At 39.4% G+C, this 25,664-nt stretch overlaps 1 protein-coding gene across 15 annotated transcripts in view; it reads left to right on the plus strand.

Annotated features, from left to right (window-relative positions):
* Positions 1–25,664, plus strand: part of nfasca (neurofascin homolog (chicken) a) — a 114,814-nt gene that overhangs the window by 9,302 nt on the left and 79,848 nt on the right. For 14 of the 15 annotated variants that reach the window (XR_015845831.1, XM_088309512.1, XM_088309520.1 and 11 more), the window contains exon 1: positions 24,719–24,970. The exons of the other annotated variant lie outside the window; for it this stretch is intronic. The gene's annotated coding sequence lies outside the window, so the exon portion shown is untranslated. Of the gene's footprint in view, positions 1–24,718; positions 24,971–25,664 lie in introns of those variants that run through there. 15 annotated transcript variants of the gene reach the window in all.

Here is a 25,664-nt window from a genome sequence, read left to right on the forward strand (position 1 = left end):
TAAAGCATCTCTACACCCTTGAATACTTCCTATTGCATGCTGGCTCGGGTAATGCATGGTTTTATTCACCCCCCCCCTCCTGTACACCACAATAATGCAATATTCAAGGAATCATTATGAGCAAGTTCATGTTTCGTCCCCCATCCCCCCCCCCCAATAGTACTGAACTGCTGCTTCAAAGCAGGGCCATTGTTAAGATTGTAGCCTGTGCCAAATATTGACGCCTAAAGGGTTGTTCCCACCATATATCCCAGCTGTCACCTGAACATTTTTTTTCTGAAGCTGATGGACTATGGCATGCTAGCTAGCTGTAGCCTATTAGTAACAAAAGTCATTCTTCAACATGAAAAACCACCAGAACCAATTAACAGAGGACTGCCTTCCTGTAGGCTGCATTAGCTGCGGCCTTTCCCACTCCTCTCTGACCAGATGTCATTGCTTTATTGATCAAGGTTAACACTTTACTACCGCTATGGAGTGGGAGGTGTATTAATAGATGACAAGATTAGTTGGAAGTCCCACGTTAAACAAACACTACTTTGGGCAAGTATTTCTGTCTTGGCCAAAGCAAAACATGCTCTGAACCATAAAACAAAAAAACAGTGGTGCCTCAACTTACAGACATAATTGGTTCTGTGAATGGTTCGTTATTCGTGGTAAATTCTCCCAATGAAATGAATGAAAATGCAATTAGTCCGTTACAGCTCCAAATCCAGCTTTTCCTTCTCTCTTTGGTCTGCAAATTGACGTTAACCGATAAACGGCAATAATTGCAAGAGAAAGAAGTCGACAGAAGATTATAGTAACAATGACTGAACATGCAGCTAAACGCACAGTTGATGGACAACCATGACTTGGCGTGATTTTCTGAAGGTGAAGCTATTTTGACAAGAGAAGTTCCTAACATTGCTTGTGTGGCAGTATATCTTCGGCGACGTGGTGTAAATATGGCATGTCGTCAAAAACAAGGCGATATAACACTCGTTTTGAACAAGTAGCACCCAAATGATGAAGTGGAAAGCATGTAAATGCGAGCAGAGCTTGCACAACATTCCCACATAAGCATTATCACTTTAGCCGTGAGTTGGTCCAGCCATTGAACAAAAGCAAGTTTGCAATTGTGTCAACTATTGCCAACTATTGCAGTTTTACTCTCTTTTCATCAGTCATCTGAGATGTGGTGATTTTACCTTGGCTGTGGCACAGGTTGTTGATCTTGGAAATAAAATGTTATGTTTTCACGCATTGCCTGCAATGTACTCAACTACCCATAAGGCTACTCATCCCCTGTTTTAGGGTACTGATCATGACAATATTAGCATCCAGATTGACGATAACGTTCAACACAATAAAAACATATCATGCTCCATTTCCCTATGAACATGGTCCAAGATAAACCAGAGAAGTGTGTCAACCAAATGAAAGGAGAACTCGAAACATCTGTCCATTAGCACAGTGATTCCTGACTGGTGTCCTTGGGCACATTGGTGTGCATGAGAAAACACAAGTGAGGTCTGGGAAATGATCTGAAAAGTATCATTTATCAATTACTTTATATATAACTTTGATCATCTATCTATGCACGCTATGCATAGTGATATGGAGAACAAGTAAATGTTCTTCTATTCGCAGAAGGTACAATAAACCCATGTATCCACCTGTTGCCATTCATATGTACAGTATCACAGAATATGCTACGGCTTCTTGGGAATATTTCAGTTTTGTGTTCAATTAAACAGATTTCACACCGAGTAAGGACTTTTAAGAGTAATTTGAAGCCATATCATCATTGTTTCCATCTTCAGAACTATATTTAATGCACCGTTAGTGCAGATGCACGCTAACCTGCCACAGCAATTGATATACTGGCTTGATATTAAAGCATGTGAATGATAAAAGCTGATTTAAAATGAAAGGAAACGATACAAATGTTTTTTTTTTCTCGCATTCAAAGGACTTTTTTTCTGTATGCATCAATATTGGTGATATTATTAAATGATGAGGATGTGAGCGGGAGAATAGTATGTATCGCCATCCTTTGCGCAAATCCCAATCTCATTCTCTCTTTGTCATCTGTCACCATCTCCTCCAACCCCCTTCTTTCCTTTCAGCACCTCAGCAGATGGGCACTAGGCATCTCTCACTCAGTCTCTCCCACTCCCTCTCTCTGTGGGGAGCAGTCTTTTGATAGTTTCACTTGCCCTGCAATCTACATCCCCTCCCGCTGCCTCAGGGGCTCGCTCCCCATTGTCTCTATTGTTTGCTCTTGAAAGTGGGTTAAGACAGACAGCAGCAGTGGACAGAAGGGATGAAGGGCTGAGAAATCTGGGGGGAAGTGATTGCAAAAATGACCAGATCAACCTAGAGGGGTGGGGCATAGGAGTTCAAGACTGAAATGATGAAGTGACGGGGGAGGAGGGCGGATTTGTAAAATAGAAACAGATTAGTAAGAGATGAGATGGATAAAACACATGTTGGCAGTTGATAAAAAAAAAAAAAAACAAGATGAAGAGTGGTAACAGACATCTGTGACATATAGATAATGCATCTAAAGTTAGATCTTTTTTTTTAGTGGTCATATTGCTGACTGCAGAAGGTTTGGGATTCAGTTCTTTCTCACTTAATGGGCTGTGAAAAGTCACCTTGCAACTGACTGGCAACCAGTCCAGGATGTCGTTTGGATTTTTCAGCAGGGGTCACCAACATGTTTTGACACTGAGAGCTACTTCTTGGGTAATGATTTATGTGAAGAGCTGCCAGCGTGACATACACTTCTGTAACAACAAATTTGCTTTAATTCTCTAATTCTAATTCTGTTCACTGGTATGAATGCTATAGTTTGGTCATGCGCTACAATACTGATCTTTGACGTATACTAAGAAAAGAAAAAACTCATTACTCTACTAGTTAAAATTCCCAAATGTGCAAGTGTGATTTAAAAAATAGCATCAATACAAGTTAGATTTAAGTGTGTTGCACTTTTATTTTTAGAATGGGAATACACACACATACACACAGTGAGATATTGTTAGCTATTGTTGCCTTGCCGCCTACCTGGTGCTCCTGGGCATGTTACCTTCATGCCCACAAAGTGCTGCCTGGAGTTTTTTTCTTTTTGTCTCATTTTGCGTATTCTTGGCGGTTGCATGGTTGTAGTGTGGCCTTCCATTTTCTACACTGCGCAATACCCTCACTACGACCAAACTGTATTATTTTGTAACCACGGAGTTACAGTGTTAAAATAATTCCTTTTGAGTTTAGTCACATTCGTAATACAGCTTCAGGGTGAAACTTGTGTATTCACACTTTTTTTTCAATTCAGATGTCTTCTACTAGCAGCAGTGTGACTCATTTCCCTTCCCAGCATGAAATCAGAAAGAGTTCTATCCAAGTTATGTAAATCATTATGTGTAAGTGATGACTAGACCACGGTTTAAAATAGCTATTCACCGTTGAACCTATTTTGCCCTTTTATTTGACTTGAATATATTTGTCTTCTCTGCATTATTCATTCCTAAAAAAAAGTATACAAACCATGCTTCTCGGATTGAGGCCAATTGCAGGTTACACTGTACACTAACATGCCCTCTGCATAACCTCTCAAGATTTTCTGATTTCAGGCAGCACCGAGTAACATGTAATTATAATTGAAAGGGAATGGTTCACGCAAATACAACACAATACAATACAATTGTATTTAATAGATTAGATTTTGATTTAGTAGTGCCAGTAAATGCATTTAGATCTCAACCAAGACCAAAATATTCCTTCCACAATTTGTAGTTGTTGGCCCTGGTGGAGAGCGAGCACACAAGCCAGGTGGACTCCAGCCCAAGCAGGCAGAGTAGTGATCATCACATCCCCCGGTCTTGGAGCAGTAAATAGAACCTTAACTTGCCGAGGAGCAGGAACTGGGGCTGAAGCGACCTGATCAACCTTCTGGGGGACCCCAGAGAGGCAAGAAGGAAAGTGAACAAGGGAACGCAGGTGGCACAGGAGAAGGGGTTACTTGGGGCAAGTTTGGAACGACATGACTTGACCGTGGAACAATATTGAGGACACCGGACAGAACAATTTGATAAAATAGGTGAGAGAAAAGGAGATGACAGCTTAGGTTTGTAACAAAGTGTGAAAACGACTGAAATTACATTGAATGAAAACAGGTACAAAATAACATGACAATGAGACAGGACCTTTATTCAGGCGACTCCTTTGGCCACCAAACAGTTGTAAATGGCCCAACGTGTACCCAAGTGAAAGGTCAGAGGGGAACGATAAGGCATACATGGGCTGCAATAGGAAAAATGTAATGCAATCTTACTAGAGGTAGAAAAATCTTAAGTGGGGGAGTCAGACTCAGAGTCCGGAAAGAGAGGTGTAAAGTTCGGCACTTAACCTTCAAAATTGGAACAATTGGAACCTATGAAAACATATGGAGGAGAAGGGAAGCTTGACTCGTGATGATAAAAATGGTCTTAAATCCAAGGGAAGTGAGAGGACACCGATTTGAGGCACAGACAGGAAAACAAGAGCGCTTACTGATTGAGGAGTTGCCTGGTCGGCAGGTTGTGGGGGATGACAGCCAGACTGATGACACCATGTGTCTGTGGATGACGGCTTGTGCTTCCCGCTGGGTCCTTGTACTTTGATTCATTCTGTTACAATTCAGGCGTTCTTTTAATGGTGGAGAGAGGACAAATAAGCCGGCTGGATCCAAGCCCATGGATGCAGGAGAAGTAAAGGAGGAGAGCTAGGGTCCTCCCCCTAAAATTATCTATTTGTACCCCCCAAAAATGTACAGTGTAGAAGGATCAAAAATACTGAATTAACATTGTACAAATATTTTGAGTTCAACTTACTTAGAAACACAAGAAAACCACTAACCACCACAGACTAGGGGCAACATGACGTGACAAAAGATAATGCGACCACAACAGAAACTGGGAACTAAATATGAACATAATGAGACAAAGAGGCACACATGGATAAGACGCAAATGGGTGGAGGCTGTTGATTGGTCGACAGACGGAACAGGGCTGACGAGAACACGTGGAGATGAAGACTTGAGGACCAGACAGGGATGGAACAAAGAAGGCAATAGCGACGTTTAGATGCAGTCAATAACGCTTTCAAAACCTGAATAGTGGCAATATTTGGCTTTCGAAAGGCCGTGCCTTGCTCATATTTGGGTTTTTAAAGACCCAAATAAGAACCGTGGGTTATCCCGGTTCTCATCTGAATATTTGGTCACAAATTGGAATTCATCCATTGAAAGGGACATTCATTTTTGTCCTGCAGATGCTCTATCCTTAAGGAATCTTGATCTTTTGAGTACAGGAAGTACCAGTAAGAGTCGTGATGTCAGAATTTTGACTTTAACCCCAAACATTGACTGAGTATAAATATAGTCAATAAGAAACAAAATCAAGTCAGATAGAAACAATGGAAAGCAAATCCAAAAGGTCAACAATAACGGAGATTATGACAATTCCCTCAATGGCCGTAATCCCCAAGTAGTAGAAAATTAAATTCTTAGTCCCAGTTTCAGCATGTGCTTAATTAGAGAGGCCACTGAGCTCATTTAAACTGACTCAGATAGACTCAGGCAGTGGACATTCTTGGATGACTAATCTGTTGACAAAGCGATGGTGATGGCCTGTGAGTGTGACTACTCTTAGTTGTGTTCATGCAGTCTTAAGAGCACAGGGAGTCTATCAAGGCTATGAGTGACAAGACACTCAGTATGGCCTCAGGCAGTGACGTGTCATAGCAATCTGTTCAGGATCTCTTCTCAAAAAGTCATGAATTAAAGTCCAACCGCCCATCCATTATCTGAGCCGCTTATCCTCACATGGGTCGCGGGCGTCCTGGAGTTTATCCTAGCCGTCTTCGGGTAATAGATTGCCAGCCAATCGCTGGGCACACACAAACAAACAATCATTCACACTCACAATCACACAGAGGGACAATTTAGAGCGTTCAATCAACCTACCGTGCATGTTTTCGGAATGTGGAAGGAAACCGTACGTGGTAACCACTGTGCCGCCCTGAATTAAAGTCATTTTACTTTATTAATTGCATGATACACAACAACAATACTCAAATACTGTAGGTATTTCAAAATAACTGCAAATGAATTGCAATGTGAGTGAGGAGTGTGGGAGGTGTTGGGTGATTCAGGCTGGGGATGCCCATCTATGATCGGCTTGGCTCACAGTGGTCACATGATGCAGTTGTGTCAAGTGATAGTGTTGATCATGTTTGCTTTTAGTTGAATTCTATTTGAAACAGAATGCATCATGTGGACCTGTGTTGTGAGTGCAACAATTTTGCTCTGAGCAGAGATAGTTGATTTGTGACCAATGTTGCCACAGTTACATTTAAAAAGTAATCGTGTAGTTAATTTACTGATTACTTGATATATACAAGTTAAATTACAAATAAATTATTATATTATAAATTACATTCAGCAGAATCCTGCTTAATAAAAATGACCCCGGGTTTTGTCACTTAAGCCTCGATTCGATTCGATTTTCCAGTTTGAATTCCAGATTTCGATTCAATTTGAAATCTTTTCAATCACTGCCATGCTTGTCTCTGTGCACTCGTGTGGTGCTGGAGTCATCCACTAACGCAACACGGATTGATATTTAGCGCAGGCGTGTAAAAGTTTAGTATATTTGAATTAGAACCATAAACCATACATGTGCTGAGTTGCACTAATACTATGAAGCTGCCTATAAATACTTAATATATTGCACTTTATATCGGCGCCTATTCACTTATTTTATGTAGACCGGACTGAAATCATGACTAAAATTAGGGAAATGTACTGTAGTAAAAAAAAGTAAAATAAACACACACAGTTTGATTTTCTATTTTGTTTTTATTTGACCTTAAGTCGTTTTGTTTTGTTTCTCTAGTAAGCATAATTAGATCTACAGATTCAAAATGTGGGATGTACCTCTAATTAACATCTATCCATCTTCTGTACCGCTTCTCCTCACTAGGGTCAAGGGTGTTGCTGGAGCCTATCCCAGACACCTTCGGGCAGTAGGCGGGGGACACCCTGAACTGGTTGCCAGCCAATTGCAGGGCACACAGAGACGAACAACCATCCGCGCTCATACTCATACCTAGGGGCAATTTAGAGTGTTCAATCGGCCTGCCATGCATGTTTTTGGAATGTGGGAGGAAACCGGAGTACCCGGAGGAAACCCATGCAAGCACGGGGAGAACATGCACACTCCACACAGGATGGCCGAAGCCGGGATCGAACCCACGCCCGACGCCGTCTCTCACTGTGAGGCCATCGGGCTAACCAGTCGGCCACCGTGCCTCTAATAAACATACGTTTTTTAGTTCGAGCTTTATTTGTTCGTCATCATTGGTAAATGTTAGATTTTGTCTCTTCAGTAATTTTTTAAGCTCATCTCTATTTGTTTTGGGAAATTCCGGCATGGTATTCATATTGATTTGTTAATAAGCACTTTGCCATCTTCTAGTGTAGTATTTGTACTACTTTTGTTCATGTTCATGGAGCTAAATCCTGATGTCACCATTAGCTGTTAAGGGTCCTCCTATACAACTAGTATTTCTGTCATTCACGGCTGCGGTTTTCTTTGGTCCACGTTTGAGATTGTTAGTAAACCCAGTTATACGTTTCTACTTCAGTGCATTTAAAATGGCTCAGAAAGAGTTTCCATCTTCTCTGAGCTTAAAAATTGCTCAAAGGCTAAAGGTGCTATCATCTTGTTTGTATATTCGAACCAGATATACAGATGTACTTTAAAATAAAAAAAAATATTTAATCCACCTTTTGATATATACAGCAAATCTTTTCAGTCTAGTGCAAAGATAAATTTAATGGCCTCACTATTCCTGTACGTTTGGGAGGAAAAGTATAATATTGGGACACAGTGCCTTGTTGTGTGTTGTCACAGTGGAAAGAGCGAGGTCAAATAAAAGGAAAATTAATAAGCAAAGTTGAATTCCGGTCTTCTTCGACTGAGTTTCTCTTTGATTGTGTTATCTCTTTGCATTTAATTAGGTCACCCTGAGCCACACTCTAATTTTATTATACAGGGTCCCATCATGGCAGGGTAGATGGCCAATCACCTCAAAGGTCGTACTCTAAAAGAATATGACACACAAACACACACACCCACACACCCCCCCACGCACAACCCCACACACACGCACGCACACCCCCACGCGTGCACATATACATTTTTATGTTTTCAAACTGAATTGATATGCCTGCTAAAGTTCAAGTAGATGTGTCTAACAAAGATAAATACTGTGATCCCCTCCAAAGGACACAGATCACGCTATAAAATGGTTCACTTCACCGGCCTGTATGGACAGGTTTTTTTTCTTTTTCAGAAGATAGTCTATTCATATACTATCGCACATTTATGCTTGTATTGAAGGTTATATAAAACCTATAATAAATGAATTTACTCAGATTATTGAGCTATGTTTGTGGTGAACATAGACAAATAGTACATCCTGTACATACTGACACAAACAAGCAGGGCTATTTCCAAATTAATTCCGTGTCAGAAAGCAGTCAAAATCAAATGCCAAGATGGGAATTAAAGCTCGGTCAAGGACATTAAAACTTGCAGCGTGATCTTTAAAACACACACTGAGTCAGTGTTGGCAGGTTAACAATGCTTGAGTGATGGAGGTCAGACTTGATGGAGTGCCATTAAAATAAAATAAAAAATAAATGTGTAGCCTTTGCAGATTACATGATTATAAAATGTTTAAGTTCTTTACTTTAAATACTGCAGCTGATACATTTAATTGCAAGCTTCAATCACTGGTCACGCCATTAGGCACGCCTGAGCAATATTCCCCCCCTAATCGCTGTGTACATTGTTAGCAGGATAAAAAAAAAATACTTAAAAGGACTTATAAAATGTCAAAGTAGCACACTAGGAATGGCTGAAGTGAAGCATTGTGGTGGCAACATCAGGTTTTTCTTCAGATGAAACTACGGCCTTAGTCGAACTCTGTGAATTATGAACAGTTAAAATACGTCACTTTTGGCACAAAACGTTCAGACTTCTGCTTGAAAGCAAAGAATGTTATGGGAGGGACCGATCACAGTTTGTCCATACAAAATCATTGTAAATACATTGCTAATAACGTCAGAATAACGGTACCAACTGGCTCCAAAATGTATGAGGACATCTCTACTTCAGCCCACTTCAACCTCTGAAAACATCCCATAACGATTTTCCTTTCCATGGCAGAGTTAAAAGAAAATCAGAAAATGAGCAACTTACCTCGGCTTTCTGACATGTTTTGTATGTCTTCTTCAATAAGTCACATAGATACGCAAACACAATGCGTTCCGACTGACTTTTTGTTCGGTTAATTGTTAACAGGTCTATATTTATTAGATTTTAATCCATAAATATTACCTTGACTTCCTTTTTTTCCCCACAAGACCACTCAGGGAGTACACCTAAACCACTCATCCAAAAATGACACGTCCACTTAGCTCTGGAGTTGGAGCTTCTGTGCTCAGAATTTTTCAAAATAGGTCCATCCATCCATCCTTTTTCTGCACCGTATTTCCTTACGAGAAAAGAAGCAATTTTTTTTTCGTGCTAACATTGTCTTTTATACAACCAAAAGCTAATTGCTGTCAATTTGAACATCACTGCAGCACCTACTATTGTTACCCATGGGGAGTGAGATGTAAACATCCATGTCTGGATACCGGCTGCCTCTTGACAATTAACAATACTTTAGCGTAGCTAAACGTCTGAAATATCACCAGTCTGGATTCGTGGGCTCATTCTTGCTTTTCTCCGCTTTAGCATGTGTAAGTGGAGAAGAGATTGGCACGATATTTTTGATTTTGTGGAGGTGATGACATGAGCTCACGTTTGATGTCAATAAATCCAAACTAATGTGCGAAACGCTTTTCTACTTCCACGGGTTGAAGTGGACAAGGGTAGTAATCTGCATTTGCATTTTGGTGGCGATCGGTTGCCGTTTTAGATAACAGAACTGACAAAGCGACCAATATTACCTTGCTTGCTTCCCTTGTGTGACATAGTTGCTGAAACTGGAAAAAATAACAAGCCCAGCTCCAAAAGGGGGCGTACCTATTTGTCTTAAATCTCATCACAAAAAAGCCTTAAATCTCTTTTAGGGGGGTGAATCTTAGTACTGATTTCATTTTTACATGCAAACCCATTATATAAGTGCCAATGTTCATCTCAATGAGCCTATAAACTGAGGCACTTTAAATGGTGTATGCCAACTGCCAAATCCCATTTTACAGAATTGTGTGTGATTTGTTAATTTTGAACATAGTGACATCCCAATAAGAGTTTGTGCACACTGGTGCAACCACATCATCTTAGTTGCCTACTTTTATTTTCATTGTTTTGGTGCATGTTATCAGTCACATTAACAGTGGAAAAAGGTTTGAAAACATTCATCATGATGTCGATTACCCCCCGAAAAATGTCAATTGTTCCCGAGCGAGTTGACTTTTTCTGCGCAGCTCACCACTACTAACGAAAATAAACACTGAGAGAGATTTATAAAAGTATTGCCTATTGATATTTATCTGATGGTAGTACTGGACACTTTCTTCCGTGGCATTTTCACAATGAACAATAATAATAAAATAAAAAGAAATTCTTACCAATATGTTTCATGGTTCGTGCCAGTTTCAGTGTAATTGGTTGAAAATTATGCAAATAATTAAACGAGAGTTCGATCCCGGGTCCGGCCTTCCCGTGTGGCGTTTGCATGTTCTCCCTGTGCCTGTGTGGGTTTCCTCCGGGTGCTCCGGTTTCCGCCCACATTCCAAAAACATGCATGGACAATTAATTGGACACTCTTAATTGCCCCTAGGTATGAGTGTGAGCGCAGATGGTTGTTCGTCTCTCTGTGCCCTGCAATTGGCTGGACACCAATTCAGGGTGTCCCCCGCCTACTGCCCAAAGATAGCTGGGATTGGCTACAACACCCCCCCACGACCCGAGAGGCGGTACATATAATGGATGGATATTCACGCTGAAGGGCAAAAAGGAAATAACCCAGCCTGTGTCCCTTTTGTCTGTGTATTTTTATATGGTTCATTTAACAAATAGAAACCAAGTTCATGGCTCTCCTATGCATTTCACACATTGAGATCTCCCACACGTGCATTTACACCATCATGAGCTCTTGTGAACTTTTCTAATGTCAGCAAGTTTTGTTTTTTCTTTCCTTCCCCCATCTCAGTTAGTTTGAAATTCCATACATTACATGTAGTTCAGCCTCTTTTGTTGGCTCCTGAAGCCATTACAGCATATGCTGGAATTAATTTAACAGAACATATTAATAATGAACTGTTTATTGTTTCAAGATGTTCTCGTTTTATAGAAGCACGTATCCTATATAATTGTGTTCAACACTTGTTTTTCTGTGATCTTAAGAGGAGGACACACATGAGAGTAATTGGTATCGATGACTTCATGTTCTGTTCCACGGAATGAAAAAATCATTGCTGGGGATGCTTCCCAGAAAAACGTATGTGCTTGTGTGTGTGTGTGTGTGTGTGTAGGGGTGTATGTGCTGTGTGTGTTCGCGCGCACACGTCTGTAAGCCTCTTCACTAATTAATCCCAGTGTCTTTGTTCAAGCAATATCATGCTGTGATGTGTTTATTTCCATGAAAAGATAATATTTTTTAGTCACTTGTAATCTGCTGGTCTGTGTTCTTAGTTCAAGTGATCGGGCGACACAACAATGAAAATAAATGCAATAAAACCAGTAAAAAAGAAGCAAAAGTTTGCAAAAAAAAAAAATTGCATCACTCATGAAGTTTAGTTGTTGTCTTTCATTACTGTTTACTGACATTTAGAATTCCTTTGTAAATTGAAGAGATCAAAAAGTTATTGTCGAAGTATGGGTGTGTTTTTTTTGGCATGTTTACTCAAGCATGCTGTGGTTTGTTTATGAGAGTAAGTCTGTTATTGATTGTCACAGATGTTCCTCAAGGCTCCCATGTCACAGATGGCCAGTCAAGTCGTCTCCACTTGTTCTTATGTCGTCTTGGTATGTCATTAGATATTCGGTGGCTTGTCCATGTTGCATGTTTTGTGTATGTGTGTGCGTGCATATGACACGTACGCCTGCTGCTGACCACCTGCTGCCTCAATTTATTGTGTCACTAAACACCAAGTACTACTTTCAGTATGTTTATGTGACTGTCAGTGACAAATGCGTCACTAAAATATTGAATTTCTCATGAGCAGTAATATTAAATCACTTTGAGATGTGTGGTCCAATTGTTTGCATAGAGTGTGCGCGTGTGTCTTTGTGTTTGTTTGGCAATGGGGGGGCGTTAGTGGGTGGTGGAGGGGGGTTGTCGAGGTTACATAGAGGTTTAACGGGCTAAATGAATAAATGACTTGAGCCTCCGCTTGGTCCATGTGGCCCTCGCTAACTCATTAACTGAAGAAAAAAAATACCACACCTTCTGTTGTAGGAGACAAACATGGGGATTGGAGTTAACGTGTGCCTTTGGGGCTGAGGCAGCTTTTCATGTGTGAAGTGATGGGGGGGTGAGGGTGTAGACAATAGGCTTGGCACGTGTTTGACTTGAAAATCTGGAGTGAAGTGTGCTTGGGCACAGGCAATATACTGCTCCCGCATCCTGCTGAGCAGGGCCGGCCCAAGCCTTCATGGGGCCTGAAGCAAAATTTGATTTTGGGGCCTCCTATTGATCATTCATACACCTATAAACTTATTTCATATTCTACTCGGTCATTACAAACACATTTATAAAGCTATATGTGATTGTAGTTATTGTGGTTTATTTATTAATATAGATTGCGATCCACAATGATTAAGGCCATCAAAGCAGACAACTGGTTAGCAAACTTGAAGGATTGGGAATTTCAGCCAATCCCACTACTGGCCACACAAAGAATGAACACAGTCTGTCATGTTTTAATCTGGATCATTATCAAATTCAGCAACAATACAATACAATGCATCTTTATTTGTACAGCGCATTTCACAGAAACTGTAAGAAAGTGCTGAACACAGAGTGGAACAGAAAATAGCAATAATCTAATAACAAAGACAGTCAAAACAGGAACTTTAAAAACAAATTAATGCTACTAACACATTTACAGTAGACACCAGAAAATATCAGAGCAGTAAACTGTCTCAAATTGTGTCGAAAGCCCAAAAATAAAAACGTGTCAAGAGCAGCTTGGGGTGGCTTTACACAGAATATCCAAAGTGATACAGTAATAAGTGAGACAGCGAATGCCCAAACCAACATGATAAAATAAACCAATCATTTACTGTAAACACAATCTGCTTTGTTATTTTGTTTTAAATAAGTACAGCAATAAATGTACAGAAAAGTCAGTATTAATTAATGTGAAAAAATAAATACCAAAGAAATATTAACCGAGGTAGAAAATTATTTTATATAAATAAAACATAATCACAATTATTTTGGTAATAATTGAAATCACAATTATTCAAACGATCATTTATTTTTTGGTGCAACACTGTACATTTATCTTGGATCAAATAAATCATCCTAAAATAATTTATATTAAAATTAAGAAAATGTGAAAATGTGTACATTCAAGTATGGTTTCATTGTTTAAACAAAGATTTTTAAATTGCCATAGAACTTAATTAACTATTATCAACTTCATTTTTTTTTTTATAACCATTTTTAAAAACTGTCTATTATGGCTTGCTAGCTGGCAGATGAAGTCATCTGTGCATGGCTCAAAACAACTCACAATTAGTATTAATAATTGAGTGTAATAAAATTTGTAGCTGAATTTTGATTAATTGCACAGCCTCATGTAAGACAAATCTTAAATTCAAATGGGTGGAAAGATCTAAATAATCCACAGCAATCTGTTTTTGGCCATAGTGTGTTTTGGGGAATATGAACGTCTCCTGCATACTGCGTACATTTAGCTAATTAGACGGTGATGTTAATTTACCAGGTATAGCTGAGGTTAAATCAGGCACAGTGGCAGAGAGGAAAGCGGATGGGGCTGAAGATGGAGATGGAATCAACAAAACACTAGCTGTGATGGATATCATATACGGTACTTAAAAACGATGATACTTATTTTGTGTTTCAACCAGTACAGCTATCTGCCAGTGGCACGATTGAAAATTGCTTCAGAATTTATTAAATCACATGAATTTGTCTAAAAGTATGTGATTATACCTTATGTTAGTATATCTTGATGAGATCATTTGATTTAAAATTAAATACATTGGCATCATTTTCCCCTCTCCGGATTCTTTTGAATTAATATCCATCCATTATCTGTACCGCTTCTCCTTACAAGGGTATTAACAATTATTGCAAACAATATACTTCAAACTACTTTTAGTTTACTGATGCAAAAACAGATTGCTAGCAATCTTTTGTTAAAAGTGTGTATTCATATCATCTCAAGATTTCATTAAGTATTTCTGTAAATTTATGTAAAAATATGACCACATAGAACTTAATACTACAAATAATTTTAAGGTTGATCTAGGTGTTCAGTATACGTCAAATATGTTTGTTTTATGTTAACTTGTACTAGATTAAATGTAGCCATCTCTGTGTGTTTGTGACTTGTTTTTGGGCATGGCCAGACATCCGGCATCAATGTATCCATGGCAACAGTATCTCAATAACCGTTGTGTCTCTTGTTTATTGTGAGTCTCACGCTCTCTCTCTCTCTCTCTCTCTCTCTCTCCCTGGAACAACTGACACCTCCTTCACATATCCTGCCTCTCGCTTTGTCTCCCTGTGCCTGTTGCTTTGCTTCTATGATGGTGGTTGCACGTGACAAGTTACACGTGTTACATGTGCCTGGCGCATACGAAAAAGCATTCATTGAGCTTACATTCTGATCAGAGTTCAGATACTGTTTCAAAGGCTAGCTGGTTCTTCGAGTTTAGTTGAGCGGTGATAAAAGTAAGCTAATAACAAAAATTTCCCCAGAATGCATCAAAAGCGCCACGACCAACTGTGCTTACTCACAGGTATCCTGCTGTTTGGATGTGGTAGCTTGCTAATCAATCCAAAGATTCAGCAGATGGGAGCAGCTTCATGGAGAGAGAACCACCTGATGGTCTTTTTGGATGGTGGATCACTTGATGAGCAAACACAAGCACAAAATGGATGCCATTTTATAATTCCTCCGTAAAATGGATGTCGCCGAGGAGCAATTGGCAACTTGCCTTGAAGAAATCATGATGAGTTACAGGCTAAAGAACTCAAGGTTGACCGAATTGATGTCAGACAGTTGAAAAACTTTTGCCCTGGATGAAAACTACTGCTTTTGTACACTAGTGTCCTTTCGTCTTACTGGTACAAAAAATTAACAACCTCTGCATCAATGTTAAGAAGAGCAAGGTGACAGTGGTCGACAGTTGCCCTCTGCCCAATTGCACATTGGTGGTCTGCAGCTATAATTACTACCTTAAATCCACTTATCCGAAGACCTCAACTCAAACCAACGAGCGGAAGAAGGCTCTGACGCACCGGAATAGGACATCTTCTACAGATGGGTGATGGAAAGCTTCCGCAACATGTGATGCCGCTTCACATTTTCAAACCCCAGAGAAATGGGTGAATAAGCAGATTTGTGAGTGCTCGCCCACACTTGCGTCACATCAACAGTTTCATTTGCACCGCTCGGCATGCATTCTTATCTACCCACACAAACTCCTTCGAATTGATATGCAATCTCACCACGAGAAATGCTCAACATGCGTTCACTCTCTCCGTAGCATGAGAGTGTTTTTCTCAAACATTGCTCTGTGGCGCCAACATCAGCATCAGCTCATGTGTGGGATATGAATCCTTTCGTAAATATGAAGAGGAAAAAAAACAAACAGTCTCAATCCAAAACATTTTTAAAGTAATGCGTCTCAATAAAACTTTTCACTGTTTTCCATCCCAAATAAATACACCGTCATAGTTGCACAAACTAGGACCAGCACCAGTAAATACAACATGATGTTCATTCATATTACACGTGTGTGTGTGTTCATGCGTATGTGTATAAAAGTTTTTATGTATGTTTCAAATCCTATAAGGCCTTACTTTATGTCAGGAGAGTTCACCGTAACCAATACTTCAATTAATCAATTAATTGAAAACAATTGGCCCAGGTGTTTCAGTGCTTCTGTTCTTGTTTTTGGTATCTGTTTTCCAAATGTATCAATCTGCATATGTATGTGGTCAAAAGATTAGGCACCAAAAACAATGCATGCAATTTATATTTATTATTATTTTTTGCTGATTAGAAATGTTTATTCTGTACGTGTTTCTGATATGCTGTTGGTTAGCATTAAAAACAAACAAAAAAACACCACCCACTCATGTGCACACGCACACACACGCACGCACTCAAGCTTGCATTTACTGGACTTTATAAATAACATCTGAACCCTTTTAAAAAGTCATCTAAGTGTTAATTTGTTGAGTGCTGTTTTCATGTTGACATGATGAGCCCAGACATGCAGCTCGCACACACGCATCCAAAGCCCGTGAAAGCGAGAGAGAGAGCGAAAGAGAAAACATAAGTGATTTTGGCTGCAGTCCGAAACTCCTTGTTTGTTCAAATCAGGCAACTCACTGCTCATCAAATTGGATGGAAATGAACAACAAAGGACTGTGGGAAGGTTGACGATGTCCTGGTTCGGTTGCACTTTGTGCTACTGAATTACAAAGCCAATTCATGACTTTTGTTTTATTTCTCTCAGTCATACAACCGATTTGTTTCTCCCACATTTTTTTTTATTCACCTGTCCCCATTTACACATTTTCTCTCTTTTTGACTACCAGATCTTACTTAACTTGTTTTCAAGGACCTCAATATGTCTGTGTCTGTTGCAGGAGCTTAATAATGTGTAATGTTATGATGTACTGTAGATACAAGGTTTTTCAATAGACGGGAATTAATTTTGTCTCAACGGAATCACCATTGTCACTGTACTGTTATTTTGACTTTCAACAATGATGAGATCTACGTCAAGTCAACGTTATATTATCAGTGTGTTAATGTCTTGGTGAACACAACATCTAAAACAGAAGTTTTGAACTAATCGTATTTGTAGGAGATGGTGCCAAGACATACACTTGAATGTGTTGCGACCTTGTTCCCCCCCCCCTGGGTTTCTCAAGTGACTGCTCAGTGAAATGTCTTTGTGTGTTATTTGAGAAAAGTCTGTTGCTGTACAATGGTACAGTCGTGTGTTCGCTCTCTGTTGTTTATCTTAATGTACAATTCACAATCCTCCTTCACATGGACAAAGCCTAATTGACAGAAGCCCACACACATGCCGAGCATGGCACGCACTCCACGCACACGCGCACACACACAAATTCTGATGTTTACTATAGACTTGTTTATAGTTTAATGAAGGGAATGAACTCCCACCCACACAAAACACAAGAGTGTGTTTTTGTGTGTATATCATTCGGTCTGTAGATTGTTCCAGGTCGCGGGCACGTACACACAACCCCACACACATACAATGTATTTATAAAACAACAGGCATACACTAATTAAAATTTCTCATAGGCTTGTGACTAATGAATACGTCCATATCTGCATAAAACTGGGCTCCTAAATGAGTCATAAATCTCCGTGTTTGTTTGTGGCCTATGCCTTGGGTCAACTCTGACCCGACACCCGGTTCAATAACCACCGGAAACAGTTGCTGTGTGTGCGTGTGTCGGTGCGTGTTGGGGTCATTACAGAGTTAATTAAGGCTAGGAACCCCTGGGCATAAATCGTTTATGTTGTCCTAATTTCTTCTATCCTTCCTCACATTTCCTTTCATTCCCCATTTGTTTAATAATTTTTTAATACAGGTTTCCCTTGACTAATGGTCTATATTTTTCTTTGTTTTTTATTTGTTTGACCCAGTTGATGGCAGTAGCACACCTTTTAGTCTCTGACTCCAAAAATTATACACTTTTCTTTAAAAATGGTTTTATTTGTGTGACAAAATAACATATTTTTCGTCATACTTGTTAAAGTAAGAATCAAGCCGTAATACAGTATAATAGTTCATTCTATCATAATACTAAATGACAGTTAATTAGTACAAGACACGATATTCTTCAAAAAGTAACACTTCCAGCCTGAAGTGATCAGTTGCTCTTGTATGGAGCTTAAAGCTATTTATTTTTATTTATGATTTGCTCACATACTTAATGCACAAAATGTTGGTTTCTTTCCTGATTACAAAGTCCCCCAAATGTTGCCGTAATGATAATTCCTAAAGCTTTTGTCAGGGGTTCTAAGGTATGTATAGGATATGATGGATGCTAATATTTGCTATGACATCTTTGTCTGGCTTGGGCAACTTAAATGCTGGCGCGGCCACAATTTTTCACAAGTACTCATGGATAAAATACATGCATGCGTGCTAAGCACGTGCAAGTACAAAGGGCTCTCTTGCATGACTCTAGGATGACACAAAACTGCTGAACAAGAAACTAACAATAAGGGTCTTATTTTGGTAGACTGGCGTAAAAATGAGCATAACTTAATATTGTGCAACATGTTCTGAGCGTACAGGCACACAGAGCTGCCTCGCTCTTAACTCATCTGACAATTTGGTAACAGAAAGTACGGTAGTCTGCGCTCAGCACATCAGTTTCATGCTGGGACCATGGTCTTAATCAGCGTGTTTGTAAATTTCGTTGAATTTTGTAGATGCGCTTTGGTAGATGGTGTTTCTGCCATGCCCCCCCAGTGATTCCAAGTGACTAGGATTTAACTTGGTAAAAGCAGGTCTAACCCATGGCGCAGGTGGTGCAATGCGAGTTTAGTGTACTTGATCAATTTACAGTCAGACAAATTTGGCGCGCCACCTAAGGATTTCTTTCATAAATATGACACCAGCGTAGTACAATTCCTCTGCGTCATTGTAGGAATCAATTGAATTAATTGTAATCATTATCATCTTAAAATTTGTTTAATAGCACCACAGTCACTATGTGTGTGTGTGTGTGTGTGTGTGTTTTGAGGGTTGTGTCACGCACAGATGCACGAAGGTCTCCAATTGGCCACGTCATATGCACGGCTGACGGCATCATCCGCAAGGGGAAATCTTGCAGTTTACCTGCCAATGTCATGCATGGACTCCAGCGACCGTACTTTTGTTTCCAAGCATGGTCCACTCAGATGTACTACGCCCCAACCAGCCTGATTTTGATGCAAATGAGGAACGCTGCAAGGATTGAGACTAGAGACTATGGTATTTCCATCCCACGGCACATAAAGGCCAAACTGCTCTGTTATGCCCAACTCTACCCGTTAAGAGTCTAGCAAAATACCAAAAAGAATGATAACTCCACCAATGCGCACAGTTAGATTGAGCTTTGCGTTAGACTTGTGTTGGGAACAAAAATAGGACCCTAAGGGCAAGAACTCATTTTGTAATTATTTTCACAAAAATCAACTCAGTCAAACTGTTAGTAATTATGTTTGTCCTACATCTCATTTCAAATCTGCCCAAAAATATTCGACCCACTCATGTAGTACAGGGCAGTACATGACCAAGACCCAAGACATGTCTGCTATCGAGTGGTGATTGGTTGGGTATATTACAGCATAAATCTACCCCTGTCCATATTCGCAGTTAGGAACCTGCAGATTTGCTTATTCTGTTCTTTTGAAATTTTTTCATGATACTGATATCTCTTGCTTTTTCTCAGATTTTTCTTCACATTTCCCTCCTTTTTTGGGGTCAACACATTGTTGGGATTGTAAAAGGAAAAAAAGCATTTCCCCGAAAGATTATTAGCATTTAATTGAATCTTATACAGGTTCAGCCCGCAGGTCACCAGTTGCCCAGTTGCCCGGTTCTGTTCTAGATCATCATTCTACATTATCCTTTAGCCTGCATGTAATATTCATGCAGTTTGTCGTATTATATGGCAGGAAACGTGTGTGTGTGCGTGCGTGTGTGCGCGTGTGTGTGAGGAAGCTTAATTGCATTGTGTCTGGAAGTGTGTCTGTTTGGCGTTTATTGTATGCAGAATTGATCAGAGGTCAACTGCTGCAGTCCATCTGGACACAAGTTCATGTCCTTGCTTTGTCTCCTTGCTGTATGTGTGTGTGTGTGTGGACATCTTAAGGAAACTCAGAAAGGAGATGCGATCTTCCTTTTGTTGCCATGGCATTATGATATATTATATGCAAGGGTGATTTGCATGACATAGCCCTGGCATATTGAGGTCTTGGGGGTTGGGGTGTGTCATGACAGAGGTTGAAAATGTTGGCTGAGGTCACGAGGGCACATTATCACACTAAAAAAAAACAACAAAAACTCTAAACTGTATACAGGTATGTCCTGTATGCCTCTGCACTCACTTTTGCTCATTGAGTTATTGTCATTCCACTTAGTTGGAATGTGTAACAATGCCACATTTATATAAAATAATTTACATTTTGATTTGGAAAAAAAACAAACCACTAGTATAGCTGCTCCTGTTTTAGCCATGAATAAAAGCCCGACTGCTGCGTTTTATTAGGAGATCAGCTCAAATTTATGTTTGATAAATAAATTGCTATTTTTTTTAAACTAAGTTTAGTATTCATTTCAGTGAATTTGGAGCATCATAATTCAAATCTCAATCTAAGCACTAGGAATGAATCTTTGCAGAAATAAATATTCAGAATGGAATTGTATTAAATCTAGTCTGAAACTAGTTGGTGGACTGCTTGATTACTTAGAAAATGTCATTCCTGCTGTCAGTCCTGCTTTTAGTCTGGAAAATTTTGTAGTTTGCTGTTTTTTGCCTACCCAGTGCCCCCCAACACACATGCACATACAAATATGGGTGCATACTAATTTACCGTGACTGACCTTCCTTCCAGCCATGTCGCATCCATGAGAAATCTCGGATAGCCTCCAGCCAAGGGGGAGCTTTCTCGCCTGTACATCATACGTGTGCAGCAATGTGTGTTTGTGTGTGTGTGTTAGAGCGAGAGAGAGAACGAAATAGAGTTTTCAGTAAGCACGCTTGCCTTGCCTTCATGCATGATCAGCCCTGTCTTCTCGGTGACCTGTGCATTTTGCGTGTAAATGTGTTCATGCATGGCTGCCGTGTGTTTCAGCTTTTGCTTACATGTTCATGTGATGACAGCGTGACTGGAACTCACGGATTTATTTAATCAGAAAGCCACACGTACATGAAGAGAGCTATGAAATTGAGAGAAGAGACTGTCGGAAATATAGTAATACATTTTCTTGGAACAAATAGATTTATACGTTGTAAATGTAGGTCATTGCTTGTGAAAGTGTTTAGAACAGGAAGATTACCAAAGTCTGAATCTCACAGAGAAACGAATGTTTGCAAACGTAGCGAATTTTATGTTTTGTCAGGATTCCTAAAAGTTTGCAATGATGTTTGCAAACAGATTTAATTGTCGCAGGGAAACGGCTAAGCATTCCTTGCCGATGCATTGTTTTGCTAACCGTGATAAGGGTTTGCAAAACAGTCATAAGAATTTGTAAAAGATTGTAAGACTCTTTTTTATTTGCCAATGCTAGAGACAATGTGGCCATTGGTTACTATGGTTACCAACTTATACCAACCCATTCATGCGAAGGCCCAAAGAGGAAGGCGATGAGGAGTACCCTGTGTTCTACAAAGCCTCTTTGAATGAATTTATTTAAGGAGACAAATAGCAAAAGGTGCAGTGTAAACAAAATGCAAGTGAAAAATCTTTATTGTCTGGAACTAAATATCTTTGGTTATGGACCTGATGCAGTGGCCTAACATATGCTTTTGGCATTTAAGTGTTTCAGTAAAAGCTATCGTCTACAGCCTACACATTTACCACGTTATTATGTTCAACGAAAGAACAAAACAACAAACAAATAACCAGAAGGGAGCGGTGAAGCAGTTTGAAAGATAAGTTTGAAGACACGGGCTGGCCTGCATCAATTTATAAGAAAATATTATAATCCATCTTCAACGGTGGACAGCAGCAAACTGAATGCTGGGAAAGGTTTGTGCACCTTTTCATTTAGTTGGGTCTGCTTGCTACTCCAAGAGTTGGCAAACAGTGACAAAGGAGTGGAAATATAAATAGCTGCGAATACTCACCCATCTATCTTTCGCAAACACTTTGCCAAACATTTGCTTGTTGCCTCTAAGCAGTGCTAAAAATCGCTCAGTCTCGCAAATGACAGAGGTGACCCCCTGATTTCTGCCAATATTCGGCAGAAAAGTTGACATATGCAACATTTGCTCCCTTCGCAAGCATTTGCAACTCAGTGAACTGCCACTAGTTTTTATGGGTGGCCAACGGTCGCCCACTCGTGCTGCTCAAAATTGTAATTATCGGTTAATGGCATTGCGACATTGCACTGTATTCAATGTAATGCTATTTGCTGTAATTTAACAAATGTTATCAAACATTAGTCGTATTTTTTTAATTAATGATGACCTAAAATTATATTTTATTATTATTATTATTATTATTATTATTATTATTATTATTATTATTATTATTATTATTATTATTATTATTATTATTATTGTTATTATTATTATTATTATTATCTAGTCACAATTAAAATAGTCATACAATGTCTAATCTCGACAAATACAATAATTTATTTACAGCAATAAATGCCAATTGCAATTAGTTGCCCACCCAAATACCTTGGAAAATCCCATTTTATCATCTATATGTCTTATCACATTTTAAGGGAAAATACAGATTAGATTTTTATTTTTTGAATGCAAATGGTTTTGTCTTTTAGCTCATGATTATGAAATGATACTGAGGGTTCTATTTTCGTGACCGGTGTAACTCCCACTGGAGGTGGGTCAGACTCGATATTGCTAATTTTGCTGATGAGTACCGTCAGATCTGAGAGAGGGATTGCTGCCCCACTTTTGGGAGTGGTCACAGCAGACTTAAATCATGGTCAATCAAAGAGGCTCCGCTCAATATGGTTGACTTGGAGACCGCCCCTAACCCTGATCTTTACTGCGCCACCCCTTATAGCTGTTCCGCCCAGTAGGATGAAACGTCCATCCATCCATCCATCTTCTGTACCGCTTCTCCTCACTAGGGTCGCGGGGGGCGCTGGGGCCTATCCTAGCTATCTTCGGGCAGTAGGCGGGGGAGACCCTGAACTGGTTGCCAGCCAATTGCAGGACACACATAGACGAACAACCATCCGCGCTCACACTCATACCTAGGGGCAATTTAGAGTGTTCAATCGGCCTACAATGCATGTTTTTGGAATGTGAGAGCAAACCGGAGTACCCGAAGGAAACTCACGCAAGCACAGGGAGAACATCCAAACTCCACACAGGATGGCCGGAGCCGGGATTGAACGTTATTATTATTATTATTTTTATTAATAACAATAAAAATAATTAAGAATGAATTAATTCATTCATTTGTACATTGATTTTCAGTGGGTTTGATGCACTGATTCAAAAATGAGGATGATCCAGCATTTGTGCCACTCTGCGATGCACTGTGCTTGAAAATAGGGCCCTCAATATTTTTCCTCGTTCTCTTTTTGCCTCTTTCTGAAACTGTCTGTGAGCAAGATATTCAATTGGCCCATCAAGAAAAATCCTTCATTGGATTGTAGTTTTTAAATATATATATTTTATATATCCATACAAAAACAATGTAGAATTGCTTATCATTTATTGACCTAAAATGATGAATTGGTTTTAGCTTGTTTAATAAAGTAAAGGTGAAGAATATCAAAGTGGCCCTTGCCTCTTTTTCATTCTTTTGTATGTAGGCAAAAATAAAATAGATATTCTAACTTAAATTAATACCACAAACAATCATGCGCATGTTTTCATGTTTTTATTGGACACGCCATGTAAATTGTTCACTGTCCAAGGTGGAAAAGTCTTTTTACGGCCATGAGTTCTCCAAGAACTATCACAGTCAGGAGTCAGAATCAGATCAATGTGACCAAATTGGAGGTGCCTGGGTCTGAGTTATAAAAACCACACCGGTTTTCAATGTTTCTATTCTCGACATTCTCTTTGCACAAAAGCGCCCTCGGAAGACCTAAAACTGACAATTGTTAACTTGTATGAAGTCGGAAAGGGTTTGCGAACTGGTAACGTGAGGAGATGTTGTGTTTAAGCACATTGAGTACCTAAGGTAGACAAGCTTTAAAATTGTGAAAGCCCATCATAATTTGGGGCGGCTTTGCTTCTTCTGAGTCTGGATGCATTACCACTTGATCTGTAATGCTGCAAATAGTCTGGATACTTTACGTTGCTCTTAATCAACTTTCTTTTTTTTCATGATTTCCCAATTTAGAATGTTTCAAAGGTTTCATTAATCTTATTTACTTCTAAACATACAGATGTAAGTCGCACAGTTTTAGCCATTCATGCAAGGTGGCAAGTATTTGATGCTTTGCCTTTGATGCATAAACTTCAATCTGAGTGACATCTGTATATTTTTGCTTTAAATTTTCCAATTGTATATTTTAAGTATTGTGTTGTTGGTATAGTGCAGGAAAATCCGCTTCATTTCATAGTTACGTGTGTGCGTACGTGCGTGTGTGCGCGTGCGCGTGAATTTGTTTGACCCGCAGTGCGTGTCTGAGGCTCATTAATAATTCATGAGGTAGGAGGGGTGAAACCAGGGGGCGGTGACAGATGGAGAAGAGAGTGAGAGGGAGAGCAGAGATTGCACACAGCCCGAGATACACCGATTTCTGAAAGAGCAAGAGAAACACAGTCAGAGAGATTAAGAAAAAAGAGGATGAATAAAAAAGATGGTTAGCAAATAGCGACAATGACATTTTTCTACCTGTCACTTGTGCTCAATGATTGTGTATTTGATTAACAGTTGTCCAGTCATTTTTCGTATTTTTTTTATGCGGTTGGAGATACAACACTGTGTGACAACCTGGATTTAAGAGTTACATTACAAAAGGTAATACAGTGCGCATTATGCGAATGTGTGTGCGTGTGCGTGTGTGAATGCGCGTGAGTATACCGTGTCATGTTTGCTGAAGAGTTTCAAGACAAAAAATTATGTTTTTTCCCGAATTGATTCTTCTGAATGTCATAATTACCTGTCACAAACCATTTTATGGGTTTTGCCATCAATGCATCTTTATGTTTAAAGTATTATTTGTTTTGAGGCTGTCTGGAGGTAAATGCCACCTGCTTTCATTGCTGTTGTGACTTTTATTGCACACACAAAACAGCAGAATTATTTTCCAGTCACAAATGATTGGAAAAGATTGGTTATGTAAGTTATGTTTTGTATGCATACTATTGCACTGGTTATAAATCGCAACTATTGGTTGTAATTTGACAGACAGTGCTAGGTCAGGCAGGGTTCAAGCTGTCATTGTTAAATTAGCCTGAGACTGATGACGTATTGAGCTTGCTGATAAAGATGTCACTGATGATTGTCTTCCATATTAGCACATGAATATTAATACTTCTATAAATATCATTGGGAGAATTCAGTTACCTTTTACTGCCTGGATTATGCTTGCGTGTGTTGGTGCATAATTCTATAAGGAATTTGCTTTTGCTTTGAGTGATAATAGAGCTTCGATATACATAATGCTTTGTATCGGTGTATGTGTTGTGGTCTGGTTAACGTGTAAACTTTT

The sequence above is a fragment of the Idiotropiscis lumnitzeri genome, chromosome 11 (assembly GCF_059441095.1).
Source record: "Idiotropiscis lumnitzeri isolate Australia: NSW breed Sydney's pygmy pipehorse chromosome 11, RoL_Ilum_1.0, whole genome shotgun sequence".
Classification (NCBI taxonomy): domain Eukaryota; kingdom Metazoa; phylum Chordata; class Actinopteri; order Syngnathiformes; family Syngnathidae; genus Idiotropiscis; species Idiotropiscis lumnitzeri.